Genomic DNA, 16215 nt, shown 5'->3' with positions numbered 1-16215 from the left:
CCCTTTCCAAAAACTGCTTTTGGCCTTCTTTTCCACCTGGTTCCCAGCAGGGAGCCCTGGCCCTCCTTTGTGGGGGTGCTGTTGACTAATGAACCCAGTGAAAGCACAGGTTGGCCACCAGGCAAATAATAAACATGGTTGCACTGCCCGGCGTTAAGCCTGTTTAATGGGTCGTCCCTCCATGTAAGTGGGCTTGCTACCCCAGCCCCCATAGCTCCACCTGTATCAACAACAATGCCTCCGCACAATTATCTTACCTTAATGAACTTAATCTTTAATTTCCCAGCTTGGCCCTGGTCCTCAGCCTCCTAACAAAGGAAGGGGGACTGTTGGAGTCCCCGTGAGCCGCCTTCCTCCAACAGCTAGGGAAACTTTAGCCACGACAAGGATTTTTGCCCCTTGTGGAACTGTCAAAAGCAATAAATATTTTTCTTTTTATTCCATCATTAGACCCTCCTAAGAATGCCTCCCCATTGTCCACTGTAATTCCCAGAGCTCTCTGGGCAGGGGTGTTATTGTGGAAAATGAATCCTGAAGTGTTAACAATCCGGCCAAAGCGGCTACACTTTTTTTTTTCTTCCGAGGGCGTAACCGTTAGGAATGTGTCGCCTCACCATAGCCAGCTCTGCGAAAAGAGCACTTGTGTTTTTTAACACTGGTCTTTGAGAAGGATGCTCAAGTTAAAGCATTGTGGCCACTGTAAATAGATGCACTCAGCAGAATAGAGCTTCTTCATTCCTAATTAGGGAAGTAACTCTAGAAAGACAGAATGTCACTTGCTAGGCTGTGCGTATTGTTGAGTTTGTGCTCGCCTCCACAATGTGAGGTAATTGGAGTTGTACCTTTTAGAAAGCTGCTAATTTCACATAGGAAGTGCTAACAAGACCTTTCTGGGCCATGTTTTCCTTCTTCCTTTTTAAGGAAGTTACAGACCTTCAGTAGTGGGAATGGCTGAGTCCTGGCCTGGCGGAGGAAACAGCAGTAATGAACCACTTCAGCCCGCAGTTAGAAAAAGGAGGCCTCATTTTGGAGTCCTGAGAATACTAAGCACAACAAAAGGTTCTGTTTAAGCTTGTTATCCAGGACATTCTTACAGGCTACACAGCTTTCCCTGCAATGACCCTCTCCAAACAAGTGCATCAAGTTTGAGCAAATAGAAACACGCAACTTTCAAGGCTCCGAGTTATAGTTTTCTTTACAAAGCCATTTATATAATGTAAGCTGCAATTAGCATGGGACAGAGCGAGGAGATTTAGGCTGGAAGGTTCTTTTCACAAAAGATAGAAACTAGTGGAATAAGTAACAGTTAAATATCGGCTTTGGATAACTAGCTGAAAAGACCTTTTAAATCATTTACTAATAAAAAATAAAATGATTTTGCCTCAGACCTTGTTCCAACCAAAGTGTGGTCTTTTTACATCACTGAACTGATTAATCTCACTAATTTTAAATTATCCAGCAAGAATGGATCGGAGCAAAAAAAAAGAAAAAAAAGTCCACACACCCCCAAATGAAAAGCACTCCAGCTTTTAAGCCTGACAATTTCATCAAAACGTCCATAGGAATTGCATAAAAAATTCAAACCGTAATGAAATAAATTGCTACTTACATTATGAAAAGTCTGCAAAAGCTTTTTATAGACTTGAAATGCAGAAGTTATATAAACTGCAGAGTTAAAAGAATTAGAAATTGACCTTTACAGATCAAGGGCTAAAATTAACAGTCTTCAGGGGAAAAAAATTCCCAGTTCACAATGGCTTTTAATGCCATTTTTCCCCCCTACACTCATTTATCTAATAACCATGGCAAGGTTAGGATAAACAATGAACAGTATGTTTTCACATTTTCCACCTTTTTTGTCCTCCATATGAATTTCTAAAACACTTACCAGAATAGATACATAAACCTGTGACCTTCAAATGAGCTTTTTGATACTCTCAACATTTGAATAAAAAGATCAGAAAATGGAACCACTTTTACACAGTAATGAATTCCATTCTGTTGGGTAAACAAAGCTAAATTTTAAAACAGAGACCTGACATTTGTATAGCTCAAGAAGCTATTCTGTTCTTTTGGGGGTGGGCAGAGAAGGGAGGGCGCGTTGTTAGTACTTTACCACGGTGGGCCAAATAATGACCAAATCCACAATTCACATAAAAAGGAGACAAATCCATTTGGCCGCGTTCAACAGACAGCCACCGTTTCCAAGACATGGACAACAAAAATGCCCAATTTTTATGACCATTCCCCACCCTCCCCCCACAACAATTGATCCATCTAACAGAAAAGGGGGGTTGATGGAGGAGGCCCATGCCGCCATTATGGAGCTAACGCTTATTGACGGGAGCTACAAGGGCCTCCAAAAGTTACTCCAATTTCCGTCGAGCTTTTGTGCATCCGTTGTCCTGTCTGAAAGGCTCAGTTAGGTATTGTTGCAAAAAAAGTCTGCATCCACATTTGTTCCCCTCTAATTCATACTCGGCATTGTGAAGTTTCGCTATTCAGGGGCTGATTGGACAACACTCCTGACAATGGCCAAGCGATTAGTCTCTCAGCATGGGCTGGGGTTGTGGGTATAAACCTAGGGATGAGGCTGGAATTCACTGGGGCATTCAGCTTCCTCTAGGGGCCTTCCTGAGAGGCCGTGCCTCCTTGGCTGCAGGTAATGCATTCCTTCAGACCCGGGAAACCGAATCCTCGTAATTAGCGTGTCCAGAACGGGGCAGGCCGCCCCCTCCCTGTCAGTCGGCCCTCGGGGGCCCTGCAGCTTTCTAAGGAGCTCAGCCCCTGCAACGCTGCGGCCTTGTCGAATTGAAAACTTTTCCTGGGAGGCTTGGCGGGCCTGAAAATCGGCACGCAGGGGAGGGGAGCCGAGGGAGGGCCGCGATCGGCGCCACTTAACCCCTGGCTCGCCGACCCGCGCGCAGGACTCGCTGCCCGCAACCCCGCGCTTGGACCGCCACGTCGGCGCTCGGCGCTGCACCCCAGCGGCTGCGCGCGTCGCAAAGTGTACAGATGTCAGTCTGGTGTTTTACATGTCAGTAACTTGAATTCATTTCCATTTATTTTCCTATTGTTTTATATCATTTTATGACAATGTGCTGCATAATATAATTTAAATCTTTAATGTACAACTAATTCTCTACCATTAATTTGTCAACATGATTACTGGATATGCCACCCGGAGAAACAGGCTGACTTGAAATATGGATAAGACATTCCTATGTGTTTTCACGAAGGTTTAACATCGGAAATGACAAAGATCTACGGAGGGTTTTTTTTTTTTTTTTTCCTGGACTGTCTATAGTGAAAACTACAATTTCACTGATTCTCACTTAAACTGAGTAATTCCAGATTATCAGTGGGAAATAAGACACACGCACACCCTCCTTCTTGGAGAAATAATTAATTTAGGCAGCCCGGGTTTTCGCAGCCGCGGCCGGAAATGAGCCTCGGTCTAGCCCTTTGACGGAGAGGGATCCCCCCACCCCTCCCAGGCGGGACCGAGGCGTACGAGCGAGGGCTGGGTGCCCTGCCGGAGGTGGGTGCTCCAGGCGCTGGGAGAGAAAGACAGCGCTCACCGGGGCCCGGGCCGCGTTCCCGGGTCGTCTGCAGGAACCCAGGGCATTGAGGACCATACAAGAAAAAAGGGTAGGTAGGCATAGTGTTGCTGGGCTGCCCTGACTTCCGGGACCCCCCTAAACTTCCCCCAAACCCCAGCCTCCTTCTTTCGCTGGCCGTCGGAGCCTAGCTTGGGGGAAAAAAAAAAACAAAACCTGGTCCTTCCCTCCACGCCCCAGGAGGACGGACACCCTGCAACCACGAGCCAAATGATAACACCCAAATGCCTGCACCATTAAAAATTTAAAAAGCAGCAGCGGCACCCCCAAACCTTATTAAACATTCAAATAGAAAAATTAAGATATTCTGGGCAAAAGAAGTGTTTAGACAAAGGCTGTCTGCTTCAATTTCCCCGTTAAGCGGGGAACAGGCTGCTCGGAGAGAGACGGTGGATTCCATAAATTAACAGAAAATCCCTCTTCTCCGGAGCCCAAGTTATCTCTCCGTTGCCTGCAGCCCTGATTTAGAATGGGAGCCGGCTTGTTTACCGGTTTAATTAATGCTTCTTTTCAAGCGGGGAGGAGGGGAGGGGAAATGAAGAGACTTGGTGATAAACAGGTGTAGCCGGCCTGCAGCGAGCTCTCGGGGCCCGCGGCAGCCTCATCAGGCTTGACTGGGCATGACCCCGCCAGCGAAAAAGGTAGATGGCCCAGTTGGAAGCGCAGTAGGTGAGCATTATTTTAACTGCGAGCCTGTGATTGGAATGGCTTAAAGGGACAATCAGCACTTGGGTTTTTCTTCTTCCTCCAGAATGCTTTCTGATTCCTTCCTGTTGCCGAGCGGAGGAGAAGCAGACCTTGACGATATAGGTCACAGGCCTTTTTTCCTCCTCTTCCTCAGGCTTCACCTCCAATGTAAGGGAAGAGCCACTTAAGGAGGAAAACTGGCTCTTGCCGCTGGCTGGGGACCGGCTCTCTGCTCTGGGGGAAAAAAAAAATCCCTGGGCATTCTCTCTTTATTTACTTATTTCGGCTTTTAATTCCAAGAGCCTAATATCTAGGATTGGACTGTCCACCGCCTACGTGTTTCTGTGACCTTACAGATAACAGGCAAGCTTGGATGGAAAATGAAATTCAAGCGCCAGCTAATTTTAAAAACATAACTAAAAACTCATTCCCGAGGGGGGAAATGGCAGTTTCTGTAAGCACAGGCTGAACATGTTTTTAAATTAATAACTAGCCCTGGTATTTGCTAAATGATGGCTGTATCAGGGGGAAAAATTTTAGTCATTAAAAACAGCAGGTGCCCAAGGTGAGAATATATGTTTCATGACTTAAAGTCACCTGTCTGCTTTGCTTGCTGCCTTTCTCGGAGCCAGCATCCTGGAGAAACAAGTGAAACCAGAAGCTGGGTCTGTCTGCCATGCTGGCCTTTTGGAGAAAAGAGCCTTTTCTTTTTCTTTTTCTAACACTGCTAACATTTATCGAGTGCCTCCTGATGTCTCTGCCTGTTATTGGAAATTTTGACGGCTCCCCTACAAGGTGGTTATCCTCATCCCCATTTTTGAGAGGGGTTTAAACAATTTTAAGCGATTTTCCCAAGGTGAGGATGAGAACCAGGGTTTCTCTCATTCCAGAGCCCTCTTCTTTTTCAACCTCTGTATTGTAGCAGTGATCCTAAAAACCCACAATCACGTGGAGATGGGTATGTTGGTCTCCATAAAGACAGGTTATGTCCTTGCTTACAGGAGAGATCTTTCTGCCATCTGGAGACTTCTACACCAAGTTCAGGTTCCGGTCTGTGGAGGACCCAACATATGTACAAGCACAAAGTACTCTGCAGAACACAGAGAGATGTCTTTCTGGAAAGATTTCTAGACTGGGAATTAGGATCCTTCAGTTTCACTGCTGTTTCCACTACCTATTAACATATGACCTTGAGCAAGTCACCTATTACGGCAGAGCGAAGGTTCCTCACCTCTGATTGGGTACATTGCCTACCTGTCCCGCCCACCTCACACCGTCGGGCAGGGCCGAAATGAGCGAAAATGCATTGATCACTGTGAAGAGCTGTTCAAATGTATTTTTATGACTGACTTCCCAGAATTCTGAGGTCCTATTGAGACTCTACATTCATGTGTTTTGAAAAGAGTGAATTACTATACACGTGGGGGGATTTTTTTGGTCATATTAAAAAGCCCCCTTTGTTGTACAGCAGAAACTAACACAGCATTGTAAAGCAATTATACTCCAATAAATTTTTCTTCAAATAAATAAAAATACAAAGCCCTTACTTCCTAATGTCTAAACATGAAAATCTTGGCTATATTAACAATGATGCTAAAAGTTCTAACGCATCCTACATTCTAAATCATAGACTTTTGATGGAAGAGACCATTTATTCTAAAAATTACATTAATGATGGCTAATGTCACATATAATACAAGCTCAGAGAGGTTAAATGATTTGCCCATCATTGCACATTTGTTTCCAGGCAAAGCTGGAAGTAGAACTTGGATCACTTTATGTCCAGAGGTGGTTCTATTCATAACATAATTGCTATTCACTTAACCCAGTCTTCAGCTCTCTCTGGAGAGACAAACTGCCAGGTTTAAATATTGGCTCTACCACCCCAGGAAACTTGGTAACCTCTCTAATAGTCCTCGCCTGATTGTTTGGCAGATGAAATGTAATAAGGCATGTAAGTATTTAGCACAGTTCCTAGCATATAATAAATGCTCAATAAACCCTCCTCAAATTTGAAATGCAGGATCCAGGGGACTTCCCTGGTGGTCCAGTGGTTGAGACTTTGTGCTTCTAATGCAGGGAGCATGGGTTCAAACCTTGGTGGAGAACTAAGAACCCATGTGCCATGTGGCACAGCTAAAAAGTAAAAATTAATAAAATTCAGGATCCAGGAAGAGAAACAAGAACAGCTGCGGGAAGGGGACTGACTTGGGTATGGCTGTCCCAACGCAGTGAGTTGGCCCAGGCTAAGTTGAAGGAAGAGACCAGCATGGCTGAGAAGAGGGACAGAGCCCTCCAGTTGGGGAGGATCTTCTGGAGTGAGTCCTGAGGAGCCAGGCCATTGAAATCCTTGAGCAGCCTGAGGGAGGAAGGGGAGGTACTGACTGAGAAGACAGAGGAAGCAGAAGGGGTACAACCAGGAGGGCTAGAGCAGCGGGGAGCAAACTGGGGAAGCCGGAACCCGGAAAGTGGCCGCCTCAGCATTTAGCCCATTGTGGATGGGTCCTCTGCAGTCTAGTCCCCAGAGACCTCGGCAGTGGTTGTTTCAGCCCCACGGGGAGAAGAAAGGATGGGGGTGGCTTGAGACAGAATGCTGAGGAGATACCATAAAAAATGCCTGGCTGACAGGAAGCTGTCTGAGGAAGAGAGACACCTGGAGAGGCTTGTGCTTGTGGTGCTGTGGGACGAAGCCTAGCTGAGGAAGGGGAGAGGCGGGCATCTGAGGGAAGGGAGAGTGGCTGACGGGGGAGCCGGCACCATTGCAGTGGGAGGCAGCTGTCTGTCAGGTTGCCTGGTCTCAGATCCTGGCTCTTCTGGCTGTAGACAGGGGCAGGCTTAGGGGGTGCTCAGGCTTCTTCTTTGGGGGCCTGTGGCAAAGGTTATGGGAAGATGCTCTGGCCCCAGGCCGGGGTTCCCTGCTGGGCTGGCTCTTTCCCTAGAGGGAAGAACAGGAGTTGCGGGTATCTGAGTCACCAGGAACCCTGTCTTGTGATCCAGTCTTCCCGGATGGGCTAGAAAGCTCTTGGGTGTTGTCAGAGCAGTGGTGTATTCCCCACTTGTGGTTTCTACCTCCTTAGTTTCCAGAGTTTCCAGCTAAAGGACCTCAAGATTGAGGGAGAAATATTACATCTGATTTTGGGAAAGTATCTGAGGAACTTGAAGTGGGGAATATGTCTATTCTCTCTTTCTGGCAGCCCCATGAAAGTGTGACAAACAGCAGATGTTCAGCAGCTGTACATTGAACAAATGAGCCAAGGGGGTACTTTCATCGCATGACATGAGGAAGGTGGCTTCTATGCTGCCTAAACTCAGGAGAGAGGGGAAAGATCTCTCCAAGTCGAAGGCCGCTTTGTCCTTTTCTATTTTGTCATCAGCAACAGTTTCTAACTGCCCAACTGGGTTATTGTAGGGATCAAAGAGTTATTTGATGTAAAGGTATACTGGACATGTTAAATAAGTCTAAGGTAGTATTACCCTGTCTATTGAGAGAGCAAGGAATGTTATGTGAGGAATTTCATTACTGAAAATTTCAAGCATATACTAAAGTGCAGTGAACCTCCATGGGCCTGTCATTCAGAATCTACCATTATCAATTTATAGCCAATATTGTTTCAGCCTTCCCCACTCTCCAACCCCCACCACATAACCCTCACCCCATATGAGGCAAATCTCACATATCATAGTTTCACCTCTAAATATTTCAGAGTATATTTCTAAAAGATAAAGGATCTTTAAAAAACATAATCATAATTCCATTATCACATAAAACATCTATAGTATTAATAGTTTTTAATATCATCAAATACTGAGCCAAGGTTTAATTGTCTCATTTGTCTTACAAGTGGACTTTTACAGATGGTTTCACAAATTAGGATCCAAACAAGGTCAACACCTTGCATTTAGTTATCAGAAGAGGAACCTCTCCTGAGGATTTAACCTTGTCCTCCCAGCCTGCCAAAGCATGAAGATTTCTGGCCAAGGTTTGCTAGACAGCCAGAGCAGTGGTTCCCAATTATCTTTTGACTATTGCTTCATCTCTTTGAAAGCCCATCTAAGGTTTGGGGACCCACAAAAAAGAAATGCTTCTTAGGGTACATTTAGAAGTGCTGGGGGACAGACATCTGCTTGTGTGAGTGAAGTCGCTCAGTCATGTCCAACTCTTTGCAGCCCCATGGACTAGTCCATGGAATTCTCCAGGCCAGAATATTGGAGTGGGCAGCCTTTCCCTTCTCTAGGGGATCTTCTTAACCCAGGGATCAAACCCAGGTCTCCCGCATTGCAGGTGGATTCTTTACCAGCTGAGCCACAGGGAAGCCCCTGCTCATTTGAGGTGGAGTTCAAAACCAAGATTTTAGAAGCAAGCACTGAAATTCCTACCTCTTCCTTTCCCAAGTCCCTACTCCTCCTGTAAGGACCATCTTCATCACTATCATGTCAGGCCTTAGTCTATTCTCTCAGCTGAGCTCCTGTAGCATTTAGGACCTACCGCTTATTTTTTTTATCATTTGGCTTCTAATAAGGGAAGCCAACCTCTCTTGGAGGGTTAGCTGTTCTGCACACAATGTATATCTTGTGTCTTCAATGAAATTCCAAGTTCCTAAAGCTCAGGGACCCATAGCATCTGGCCATACTTGGTCCAAGTACCCAAGACCTGTAGGTGTCTGACATGTTTAAAATATCAATATCTACAATATTTATAATACGAACATCTCAAGCCAATATTCTTTAAATACTTGCTTGAATTTACTCAGTGGGGGTAGAAGAGCACTGATTTGCTATTAATAAAAGTACATGCCTCTTCCTATGCATTCAAGTAATAGATTTACTGAATGTACTGAACATATTTGAAGTATTTTTTATTCTTATCAAAATAATGCATAGATGTGGTTACAAATCAAATGTCACACATGTGTTCATGATAAAAACACTATAGCTTCTTCCACCATCAGTCCACTTCTCGGAGGCAACCTCTCTGAGCTGTTTGAGTTTTAGTTTTCCCAATGGATCGAGGCTTGCCAAATTGGGGTGGAGGGGAAGTACAGGATGCCCCATTAAATTTGAATTTCAGATAAAAAATGAATAAATAGCTCCAAATATTGCATAATATTGTAATTTTTCTGACATTAGGTGGATTCCCCCATATAATGTGTAGAGGTATATACATCATACCTCTAATGTATTTGTATCTCTATTTCTTCCTTTACCAACTCATTAGGTGCTGTCTGGAATTCCGAGTGTGAAAGGTGAATGTTCAATATGTATATTCTATTCCATTTTTCTACCGTTTGCCTTTGTAACTTCAACAAAATGCTTAAACCTGTATTTGTTGATCCATCATCTTTCAGCAGTGCCCTTTGACTGCCTGTGCTGTGCTGAGTTGCTTTCGTTGTGTCCGAATCTTTGCAACCCCATGGACCACAGCCCACCAGGCTCCTCTGTCAGTGGGATTCTCCTGGCAAGAATGCTGGAGTAGGTGCCATTTCTTCCTCCAGGGGATCTTTCCGACCCAGGGATCAAAACCATGTCTCCTGCATCGCCTGCATTGTAGGTGGATTATTTACCACTGAGCCACCAGGAAGCCCCTTGACTGCCTACTTTTAAATTAAAATATTGTTACTGAGATGGTTGGATGGCATCACCAACTCAATGGACATGAGTTTGAGCAAGCTCCAGAGGATGGTGAAGGACAGGGAAGCCTGGTGTGCTCCAGTCTACGGGGTAGCGAAGAGTCAGACACAACAGAGACTGAACAACATCGTTACTGATTTCCTAACCTTTCGGCTATTTTTCTTTCTTTTTCCAAGTCCTATCTTCTGCCACAATACTCGCACTTTCACATTAATAAGGTTGTTGAACTTTTGTTCTGTCCTGCTAGGACACAACCTAGTCTTCCAGGCTTTATCTAAAGGTTGACTCTTCAAATGGGAAATGGATTGTATTTACTTGTTATTCTTATGTAGTTTTATGTAAATACAGTAATAACGCTGGGATTACACTTCTTGCCTTTCAACTCAGTGTCAAGGAGAACATGTCCAACACCAAGTCAAATGGGTTTCATTCCTTACACTTCATCATTTCTTAATTTCATGTCACTTTTAGTTTGTTTCATAATTCAGATCTTGATTTTTTTAAGACCAATTTTCCCTTGGGGTTTCCAGTTGCCTTTCTTTTTTCTTGCATTATTTACCATTATCATACTCTTGTTTTAAATCTATCAGTTATATTCTTTAATCTCTTGAGAACTGCCTTTATCCTTCTTTCTTGGGGTCTTCTGGGATGCTGCTCCAATGTGGGCTGTTGTGGTCCAAGCTGCTGTGCACCTGACATCTGGAAAATTCTTTTTATTGCTCTTGTAGGTTACATCCCAGCTTTTCTTCTTTCTTCTATCTTAGGTCCTAGTGTTACTGAAATCTAGCCTCAAGTAACTTCCTAAGAAGGGGTGTGTTGGAGACAAACTTTATCTATTCTTGTTTTTTCCTAAAAACGCTTATGTTATCCTCCACTTGACTGAGGGTTTACATATAGGATCCTAAACTGAAAATAATTTTCCTTCAGAGTTTTGAAGACACAACTCCATTATATTCTGGCTCTAGTGTTGCTGAGAAGTCGGACACCATTCTGATTCCTGTTCATTTGTAGGAATTTGATCTTGCTCTCTGAGCCTTTTACAATCCACTGTTTATACTCAGCACTTAAATTTGGCCAGGATGCATCTAGCTGTCCATTTTGTGCAGTCACTGTTCTGGACACTCAGTAGCTGTCTCAATGGGATAGTCTTTCTTCAGCCCAGGGAAACTTCTACTGTACTTTCTTTGCTAATTTTCTCCTTTTTAATTTTTGCTTTTTTCTTTCTAGATAACTATTAGTTAGGATTATTCTTCTCTTTTACTTTTCTCTTTCATTTTATTTTCCTATCTTTCTATTCAATGCTTGGTGAGATTTCAACCACTTTCTAGTCCTTCCACAGAACAGTTTATTTCATCACTTGACTTTAGTTTTCAAGAGCTTCTTTCATTCTTCTTCTCAAAATCCCAGTTTTAGAATGTATTATCTTCCCAACCCTGAGAATTCTAAAAAAATTTTAAAGTCATCTTCTGTTTCCTGAATCCTGTTTCTCCAGGAGTGAGAGTTTTCTGCTTATTTTCATATATTTCCTTTATACTGGTAGTTCTCTCCTTACTCTTCACATATGCCTCCTTGGGTATCTTTCAATGTCAAATTCAAAAGAATGACAGATGGTGTGGAATTACTATGCAGTTGTGCATCCACCTTGCTTCAGTGGGCTTCCCTGAACCTTTCTGAGATTTTCTGGGTAAACCTGTCTCCTGTCTCCTCTGTTGCCTCTTATTCTGTGTGTGGTTTCCTTCAGCTGGTTCCTCTGAAAACTTCTCCTTGTATACCTGACATATTTGCTTATATCTCTTATATGTTGGTGGCCTCTACCTTCCTTCTTTAATATAACAAATTTACATCTTCTTGGAATTCTAAAACCCTAACAAAATTTTGGAAAGATAGGAGGCAAAGGTATGTCCTGGGTGCACCAACTGGAACTACAAGAAGATTAAGAAATTTTTATTTTCTTAATTTTACTTTTTTATCATCTTAATTCCTCCATCTTTCTACAGCTTGGTGCCCCTAAGCCAGGAGACTCACCTGAAGTTTAGAGTCTCCCCAGGAGTTATTCCCAGATGTTCAGCATCTCCTGGCCCTCACTCTTACCATGGTCCATATAAGCCAGAGCCTGTTTCCCCAGCTTTCTTTCTATATAGGTTTGAGGTGCCCAGAAGATAGAATGAGAACAACCCTTCCTTGGGCACCATCCTCTCCCCTTATCATAGGGCCTGAGAGGCTCTGCATGCTCTACAATACCACAGGCTCCCCTTCATCCTCACTTCACCCTTCATAACCCTCAGATCTCAGCTCCAGCACCGTTTCCTCAGAAAACCTTCTCTATTGTCCCTGACTTCAAATTCCTCCATCATATGGGGTCATGGAGCAACTTCTCTCCCCTTTACAGCATTTATCTCAGTCTGTAATATTTGTGAAGCAAGACCACAAATATCTCTTTTCTGTTCACTTTGATGTCCTAGGCCCTTGAGCACAAACTGGCATATAGCAGGTGCTCAAGAAATCTCTCTTGAGCAAGTGAATCATTATGAAGTTACCCTGAGGAGAAACACTCCTTCAGCTAATTGACAAATAACCCACAGGGTGACCAGAGTGCAACCCCACACATGCTCCACCTCAGAGGTCTGATAACTCATGAGGCCCTCGTCAGCACTGACCAGGGCCTGAATCACAGGCTTCCGTGGGCACTTGTCTGAAGCCTCAGATCTGTTCATGGAGAGCTCCATGGTCAGGGAGGAGGATTCCAGTGTAGCCCTCAGGACTTGAGGCTCACATGGCCTTCTGACCACACCAGCTTCAATAGGGACTTTGGAACAGACAAAGTTATGACTCATCTCCAGACAAGGTCCCTGAAGCTTGGAAGGAGGGCAAACAGCCAACATACCCAAGGGCCAGGAGGAACTTTCTTAGTTGAAGCCGTAGTCCCCCGCAGGGGGTGGGGGTCCAGAGGCTGCCCAGAACCAATGGCGACATACCTGGCTGGGAACAATGGAGCCCCACACCTCAGCTACCTTTTCGCCTCTGGTTTCCCAACAGTGAGGCTCTTATTAAATTTGGGATTACCATGTGTAAAGGACAGTGTGAATTTTGTTTGCTCTGCCATGTAACTTGCCTTTCCAAACAGTCAGTCAGAGCTGCAGTTAATCTACTGACCATGGGCTTAGCCGGCAGGTGGCCAGGAGGCCCCACCAAATTCCTCCGAACCCTTTGTTACCTGGCCTGGAAGGAGAGATCGCTTGTTTGGGAAGTGTTTCTCCTCCCTCGGAACATTTTCTGTTCCATAAAGCTGAAGAGGGGATTATGATGGGTAGGCTTCACCCAGATTGTTTTCTCCAGATGGGAATGGTGTGCTGGCTGGCCTAATGAAACCTTTTTTCAGGGGACAATGCCTTTCCATTAAATTAAAGCTGAAGCCTCAACAATGCCTCTGAATAAACTCTCATTTGAATATTTAATTTGGGATGGAAGGAGCTAAGTAAACACCTCTCTCCCCTCAGCCCCTTTCTGGAGACCCCCTTGATCGAAAACCTAAGATAGAAACTTGAGTTGTAGATGTCAGGTTAGTAGTTATTGCTGCCACCATCAAAGATAGAAAAAAAAATCTAAATCTAACATTGACCTCAAAGAATGTTGTTTACTCCTAAAACTGTTTATTCCTAAAAATTCCAGAAGTGAATGCTGATCAGATTTTTGTTTAGTCACTAAGTTGTGTCTGACTCTTTGCCAACCTCATGGACTGCAGCACGCCAGGCCTCCCTATCCCTCACTATCTCCCGGAGTTTGCCCAAGTTCATGTCCATGGAGTCAGTGATGCCATCCAACCATCTAATCAGATTAGCAGTCATATAAAATCTTCCCAGATAAAATCTTGGCACTAGTGGCAGAGAACCCATCTGCTAGCACAGGAGACTTGGGTTCAATCACTGGGTCAGGAAGATCCCCTGTAGAAGGGCAAGGCAACCCACTCCAGTATTCTTGCCTGGAGAATCCCATGGACAGAGGAGCCTGGAGGGCTAGAGTCCACAGCGTTGCAAAGAGTTGGACATGACTGAAGTGAGCAAGCAAGCGAAAATCTGTCTGTCCTGAGCCTTGCAAGTAACAGAGACCTTTGGGATGATCACCCTCCCCACCCCAAGTGCTCAGGATCCACAGCTGAGACCATAGATCCTCAGGGAACAGTGTGCTGCCTCGAACCCTGCCTAAGTTCCTCCTTTTCTTCTTCAGGGGTTCTCTAAGATAGAGATATATGTTTAACTAGGCTCGATTCTTTTTTGTTTTGTTTTTTTTTAATGGCTGCAGTGACGCTCAAAAGCACTGTATGGAAAAGGAGTTTTCTCCACCCTCCCCCTCTACCTGGCAACCAGGCAGCGAGGCAACAGGCACCCAAGAGACAGAGTTGTGTGTGGGCTCCTTTGTGCTAAGAGTCAGAATTATCCCAGAATAATTTCTCTGTGGATCATCTGTACAATTTTCTTGTCCCTACTCATAGCACATCAGCTAACTCTTGGTCTCCTTTTCACCTCTGGCTTCCTGGGGAAGACCACCCATCTTTGTTTTGTCCTCCCAGAGATGGTCATCAATGCCAACCAGGCTATGTGCTGGCCTTTCCGCCTCTCTTCAGTTTTCCTTCATTTTCATCTTCTTTGCCTCTGGTGGGGATGATCAGAAGCAGCTTAATCACAGTGGGAGGGGATGAATTCTCACCCCGGCACACTTGATCTGTCAAGAGCTCACTTTCTGCCTTGCCAGTGGGGAAGCAAAGAGGACCCAGAGAAAGATTTACCTGGCCTTTGCTGACCTGGTGGCCCTTGAGCTTAACCTCAGCCCAGTTGAGCTGGAGTAGCTGTCAGGGCCACAGTGCTGGACACCATCTAACTAAATTCCCTACATGCATCCTGGGGGTTAGCAATCAAGTCCTAAGGCAAAGGAAGCATTTAAAGTGATTTTAGAGACTGGCCACTAGGACCAACCAACCATTTCTACCACTTGGAGTCCTGGGCAGCCAGAGCCTAAAATCCAGGAAATCACACACATATGCATACACAGTCTGGCACACAACTTTTGATGGGCAGCTGACCCCCAGTCTCTCTGGAGTGGGGGCCCGGATGTGTCCACACTGGAGGAGTGGACTGCCTGGCATCTGGTCAAATCACAAGCGTCCCAGAGCTCAGAGCCCCTTGCTCAGACTCAGCTTTCAACCGTTGCTTGGCTTCCACAACTCTACAGTCTTTAACAACCACACACTGGCAATGCCACCCTTCTTCTCCTATGCATTCAAATTAACCAGTGAGCCGTCTTTCTTGGGGTGCCTTTCCTCCAGGTAGGAGGAATCCCAGGCAGAGTGGTGGCCAGGGCTCCTCTGGGCACACCATTTCCTCAGGGGAAATGGTACAAGGGCAGGGATGGGCAGGCAGCCAACTGCCCTCTCCTTAATTTCACCTAAGTCTCACTCTCCTCGTCTGTAACAAGAGGGATGATAACAGTAACAATGTCAGAGGATTGTTGTGAAGATAAAGTGAGATGATATACAGAAAGCCCTTAACAAAAGGCCTGGGGCACAGTAAGCACTTAAGTTGCTTCTACCGTTTCCCTTTGGGTCCATCCAGTCCTCATTAGGGGCTTTCTGTCCTTTAGTCCCACGATTGTATTAATAGAAAATGTGATCTCTGAGGATAACTTTTAGAGGTATTTTTTGGGAGGTTTGTGACATTTCTGCCAATTCCTGAGTGCAGCCCAGAAAAGAGGGTTGAGATGGGGCCAGAGAGATGTCCCAGGCTGGCTCTTGCCCAGCCTCCTTTCTCTGGCCTCCCTTTTCCATCACCTACTATGTGCCTGGTGTTAGGCTGCCTCGTGAATGAGGCACTACCCCTGCTCTCGTGGGTCAATGCACTGGCCCTGGGGCTCTCAGGGCCCATCAGTAGGGCCAGGCTCCTGTGTCAGAGCCCTCAGTGAGGTCCTGCACTTGGCACACGCTACAAAGACAGACCTGGGATTCTCCTTCCATGTCTGCATCTGCCAGTATAGGAATGCTTTCACGCCAGGTCCTTGGAAAGGCCACATCAGGCCAGCAGTCCCGATGCCCCCACTTCTCCTGCATAAAGTCCAGCCCTCTACGCTGAACAGATGCTCATTCCTCACTATCCAGCCCTCAGCTGTCTCCGTGTTCTCCCTTCACCTGTCCACCTCCTGTCTATTACATCTTCTGACGAACTTCCAACTTCCTTTCCTGAATCCCCCAGCCTCCTCAGCAGCCGGAGTGAGCTTCTAAACAGAGAAGCCA

Source organism: Bos taurus, chromosome 11 (genome assembly GCF_002263795.3).
Source record: "Bos taurus isolate L1 Dominette 01449 registration number 42190680 breed Hereford chromosome 11, ARS-UCD2.0, whole genome shotgun sequence".
Lineage (NCBI taxonomy): Eukaryota > Metazoa > Chordata > Mammalia > Artiodactyla > Bovidae > Bos > Bos taurus.
Note: the sequence above shows the minus strand (reverse complement) of the source record.